The sequence below is a fragment of the Pongo abelii genome, chromosome 17, assembly GCF_028885655.2.
Source record: "Pongo abelii isolate AG06213 chromosome 17, NHGRI_mPonAbe1-v2.0_pri, whole genome shotgun sequence".
NCBI classification, from domain to species: Eukaryota; Metazoa; Chordata; class Mammalia; order Primates; family Hominidae; genus Pongo; species Pongo abelii.
This window is the reverse complement of record NC_072002.2, coordinates 36,312,456-36,318,071: the sequence shown is the minus strand read 5'-3', so window position 1 is coordinate 36,318,071 and position 5,616 is coordinate 36,312,456. Positions and strand designations below refer to the sequence as shown.

The following is a 5,616-nucleotide window of genomic DNA, read 5'->3' as shown; positions in this document are numbered from 1 at the left end:
AGGCCTCCTGCGACCAGAGCTGGAACTTTCTGAATTGAGTTGCCATTTTCCAAATCTATCAGGGCTTGCCAAATCCCTATGCCTTCACCCACGCTGTTCCTGAGCCCACAGTCTGCCTCTCTGGAATACTACCATCACTAGAGACATTCTCTGATGTCCAATCAGAAAGTGACTGCTCTCCATCTATTCCTACAGTTCTTTATGCCTGCAGTAACAAAATATTATCAGGCCATACTACAGGTTTTTGTTTTATGGTCTCCTTTTTCTGATAAGCCTGAGCAAGTTTGTGCTTAGGAGCCAAGACTCGCTTCCTTTTGTGCACCCAAAGGCTATCACAGCACCTAGCACGTAGTGGGTGCTCAAATGTCGTTGAAAGAACTGGTGAGTTTTAGGTGAAGGATATCATGGTGTCCAGGGTGCTATTCTCTCAACTTTTATGTAGGCTTGGAATTTTTCAAAGGTGAGTGTTGTATGAAAGGAGGGACTGGTTAGCACTCCCCTTGACAAGGATGGAAGAGGCCCTCAGGCCTGACAACTAACATGCAGTTAAGACATTTCCACCTATTTTGTGGCATCTAAAGCATCATTTTTAAGCTGGGTGTGGTGGCTTATGCCTGTAATCCTAGCACTTTGGGAGACCAAGGTGGGAGGATTGCTTGAGGCCAGGAGTGCAAGACCAACCTGGCCAACATGGTAAGAACCCATCTCTCTCTCTTTGTTTGTTTTTTGAAAAAGAAAAAAGAGATAGAAAAAAGGTGAGAGGCTGAGCATGGTGGCTCACATCTGTAACTCCAGCACTTTGAGAGGCCGAGGTGGGAGCACCACTTGAAGCCAGGAGTTCACATCAGTCTGGGCAACAGAGGGAGACCCTGTCTCAGGAGAAAGAAAGAAAAGAAAGAGAAGGAAGGAAAGAAAGAAAGAGGGGGAGAGAGAGAGAGAAAGAAAGTATGAACAAAGGAGGGAGGGAAAGAAGGAAAGAAAAAGAAGATGAAGAAGGAGAGAGAAAAAGGAAGAAAAGAAGAAAGGAAGAAAAAGAAAGAAAGAAAGAAAGAAAAAGAAAAAAATAAAGGAGGGAGGGAGAGAGAGAAAGAAAGAAAGAAGAAAGGAAGCGAAGGGGAGAAAGGAAGGAAGAAAGGAAGAAAAAGAAAGAAAAAAAGAAAGAAAAAGAAAGGAAAGGGAAAGGGGAAGGGGAAGGGGAGGCAAGGGAAGGGAAGGGAAGGGAAGGGAAGAGGGAGGGAGGGAGGAAGGAAGGAAGGGGAAAAAAGTGATGAAAAAAGATGAATTGAAAGGAGGTCCCTAGGGTTCTGTGTCACAGCACTTAGGATGTTCAATCTGATGAGCTCAGTCCTTCCCCCAGGGCAGCAGTCCTACTGGAAAGCCCCACGGAAAGGGGTTCTGTCTGCATGTGAGTGTGCATTGGAAGGGGTAGGGCAGGATTACTGGAATACAATATCCCAACTTCTGGGAGGAGGAAAGGGGTTGCTCCTGAGCCTTGGGTCTGTTCTCTGCACACATGCCTGCCAGCCCATCTGCCCAAGGAAGCCTTGAATTAGTACGTTGGAGAGCAAAAATCTGAGATCTAGAACTCTTTCCACTCAATTCCTCAATACACAGCTAGCAGGTGTGCAAATCCTGCCCTTTGGAAGTGGCCACTGGTGATACCACAGCAAGGTACCTGGCTCCATAAGTGGGTCTCTGTAGGTCTCTAAGCCTTATTTTCTCAGGTTCAGACTCTTCTGCCACCAGGCTATGCCTACTAATCTGAGTAAGTCAAGACCTCTCTCCCCTAAATCGTCACCTCTCTTTTGTCAATGTCAGCAGCCACAGAGGAACCCTCGGGGAATCCTAACACTTACCTTGAGAATTTTTACTTAATAAAACGATTAGCTATCATCTACTGGGTTCCAATAGCCTGACATCCTGCTAAGCACTAATGTTAATAATAGCATTAGATATTTGTTGAGTGCTATATGCGGTTAGTGCTATCTAAATTTCCTCATGGAATCCTAATATTGATCGTTCCTGAGCAATGTTATCTCCATTCTACACATAACAAAACTGAGACATAGAGACGCCACAAGTGGTAGAACCAGAATTTAAAGCTACGTCTCTGTCTCCAAAAACTGTGCCCTTTATACATTATGCTCAACTTCTTTTCTTAGGTAATTTAATTTGAAATGGATGAGTAGTTTAAGCTCAAAATATGTTGAAAAGTGGGCAAAATTTAACCTCCTGAAAATGGTGAGGTTTCTATTCTCTTGAAGAGGCCCACATTTTATTCCTTTTCTTGCAGCGTTAACACAATCCTGAAGGGGTTAGGCCAGTGATGTTGCCCCCCAAACCTCCAGGACCATACAATGCTGCCAATAAAGGGGCTACAGGTAAGTCCAGCATGTTTGCCCCCAAAGCTCTGGGCATTAAGAATGGCTGGGAGGGGTCAACAATTGGTTTGAGAACAAAATAACTCAAAGTTCAGCACCATAAGATAGGGCAGGGAAAAAATAAATAAATAAAAGATGTCCAGGCAAGGTGGCTCATGCCTATAATCCCAGCACTTTGGGAGGCTGAGGCGGGCAGATTGCTTGAGCCCAGGAGTTCAAGACCAGCCTGGGCAACGTGGCAAAACTTGGCCTCTATGAAAAAAAAAAAAAAATAGCATAGCATGGTGCCATGAGTCTGAAGTCCCAGCTACTCCAGAGGATTGCTTGAGCCTGGAAGGCAGAGGTTGCAGTGAGCCATGATTGTGCCACTGCGCTCCACAGAGTGAGACCCTGTCTCAGAAAAAAAAAAAATAGATAACTCAAGATTTCCTTCTCAGATCTGACATTTGCTCTATGACGTCAACTAACTCACAGTTAAATTTATTGTCCTATTCCTTAGCCCCCAATTTAGCAAATGGCCTTAGCTATACTTGTGTTATATGTTGTGCTAGTCATTTGGAGGATTAAAAATCAGTAATTAATATAAAAATATTTTAAAAACTAAAAATAATCATATAGATCTTGAAATATGTATATAGACATTATTATATAAGCCACAGGTTATATTAATCTAAAACCTACATTTACATTTATATGTGCACAGCAAGTCACTCAGATAGACATGTGACCAGTTAACAGGGATTTTGTGTGGTTCTGGGAATGTTGGCATTTGTTTCTCTTAGTTTTCTTTTTCTTTTTTTTTTTTTTTTTTTTTGTAATGGGGGTCTCACTCTGTCTCCAGGCTGGAGTACAGTGGTGCCATCTCAGCTCACTGCAACCTCTGCCTTCCAGGCTCAAGCAGTTCTCTGGTGTAGCTGGGACTGCAGATGCATGCCACCATGCCAGGCTAATTTTTTTTTTTTTAATTTTTTGTAGAGATGAGGTTTTGCCATGTTGACGAGGCTGGTCTCCAACTCCTGACCACAAGTGATCAACCCACCTTGGCTTCCCAAAGTGCTGGGATTACAGGCATGAGCCACCAAACCAGGCCTTTTTCTCTCACTCTTGCTTACCCAAATAACTTCTTTCAATTTATTTATATTACTTCTAAAGTAAATGGTCTGGGTGCTGTGGCTCACGCCTATAATCTCAGCACTTTGGGAGGCTGAGGCAGGCAGGTCGCTTGAGGCCAGGAGTTCCAGACCAGCCTGGCCAACCTGGCAAAATCCTATCTCTACTAAAAATACAAAAAATTAGCCAGGTATGGTGGCATGCACCTGTAATCCCAGCTACTTGGGAGGCTGAGACAGGAGAATCACTTGAACCCGGGAGGCAGAGGTTGCGGTGAGCTGAAATCACGCCATTGCACTCCAGCCTGGGCAACAAGAGCGAAACTCCGGAACTCTGTCTCAAAAAAAAAAAAAAAAAAAAAATTTGCATTCATCTCAAAAGGACATAGCCAATTTAAATAAGTCCCTTCTTGTCAACAACATGCCCATTTTGTGGAGCACGGTGGCTCCCGCCTTTAATCCTAACACTTTGGGAGGCCGACACAGGTGGATTGCTTGAGCTCCGGAGTTCGAGACCACTCTGGGCAATATGGTGAAACCCCATCTCTACTAAAATACAAAAAGTTAGCCGACTTTAGTGGCAGGCACCTGTAGACCCAGCTACTTGGGAGGCTGAGGCAGGAGAATCATTTGAACCCTGGAGGCAGAGGTTGCAGTGAGCTGTGATGATGCCACTGCACTCCAGCCTGGGTGACAGAGTAAGAATCTGTCTCAAAAAAAAAAAAAAAGTGCCCATTTCCACATTAAAAGGGATAATAACTACACTGGATTGAAGCACATCAGATATGTTTAAGTCTTTTAAATCATAATGATACTTGAAACCAAATAAAACTAGTTCACCTGTGGAAATACAAAGGAACCATTATTTTTGAAAACTGGTAGAGAAAGCATTTAATCTGCCCTTCCTATATAAACACTATCTCAGGGTAATTGCAGAGTTAAGAAAGAAGATTTTCTGTTTTTTGTTTGTTTTTTGAGACGGAGTCTCGCTCTGTCGCCCAGTCTGGAGCGCAGTGGCGCGATCTCGGCTGACTGCAAGCTCCGCCTCCCGGGTTCACGCCATTCTCCTGCCTCAGCCTCCTGAGTACCTGGGACTACAGGCACCTGCCACCACGCCCGGCTAATTTTTCGTACTTTCAGTAGAGACGGGGTTTCACCATGTTAGCCAGGATGGTCTCGATCGCCTGACCTCGTGATCCACCTGCCTCGGCCTCCCAAAGTGCTGGGATTACAGGCGTGAGCCACCGCGCCCGGCTAAGATTTTCTTAATTGAGGTATTCCAACTCACAAAGGAAGAAGTGATAAAATTCATCACCATTTTGCAAGCCCTAATGAATTCGTTATCGCGGTAATGACCCTCAATGGCTACAAACTTAAAAACACAGACACCTAGACATTATACTCCTCCTGAGGGAAGTATATGTGTATATAAGAAATCTTGATTTTTATAAAATCTGAATTTTATCAAGCCTAAAGACCTATCAACTTACAGGAAAAACAGTTCATAGGTGAACATGTACATCAGATATCAGACTATAGGGACTCCACAGGGCTAACAACCACTTTCTTCAGCATCATTCACAACAATAAATCTAGACATATTAAATCTAAATTTAAAAAAAAGGAAAAAAGCCCCTCACATTTATAAGAAAATTGGGAAAAGGTGATTGCTGACTGGGTAGTTAATGAAATTAAATATATCTTTTTAGGTGTAATCAGAGGTTTTTGTTTTGTTTTGTTTTGTTTTTTCTTTTTTTTTTTGAGACGGAGTCTCCCTCTGTCGCCCAGGCTGGAGTGCAGTGGCATGATCTCGGCTCACTGCCAGCTCCACCTCCCGGGTTCACTCCATTCTCCTGCCTCAGCCTCCTGAGTAGCTGGGACTACGGGTGCCCACCACCACGCCCGGCTAGTTGTTTTGTATTTTTAGTAGAGACGGGGTTTCACTGTGTTAGCCAGGATGGTCTGGATCCCCTGACCTTGTGATCCACCCGCCTCGGCCTCCCAAAGTGCTGGGATTACAGGTGTGGTGTGAGCCACCGCACCTGGCCCAGAGTTTGTTTTTTTAAAAAGAGTTCTTATCTTTTAGGATGCATACTGAAATATTTACAAATAATTTTTATTTCTAA

The 5,616-nt window shown here is 43.8% G+C and overlaps 1 non-coding gene across 1 annotated transcript; it reads left to right on the top strand.

Annotated features, from left to right (window-relative positions):
• Positions 1–464: 464 nt before the first annotated feature.
• On the top strand, positions 465–591 carry LOC112130001 (U6atac minor spliceosomal RNA). The gene has a single exon (XR_002912324.1). It is a non-coding gene; the product is annotated as a U6atac minor spliceosomal RNA (small nuclear RNA).
• The last annotated feature ends 5,025 nt before the right edge of the window (positions 592–5,616 follow it).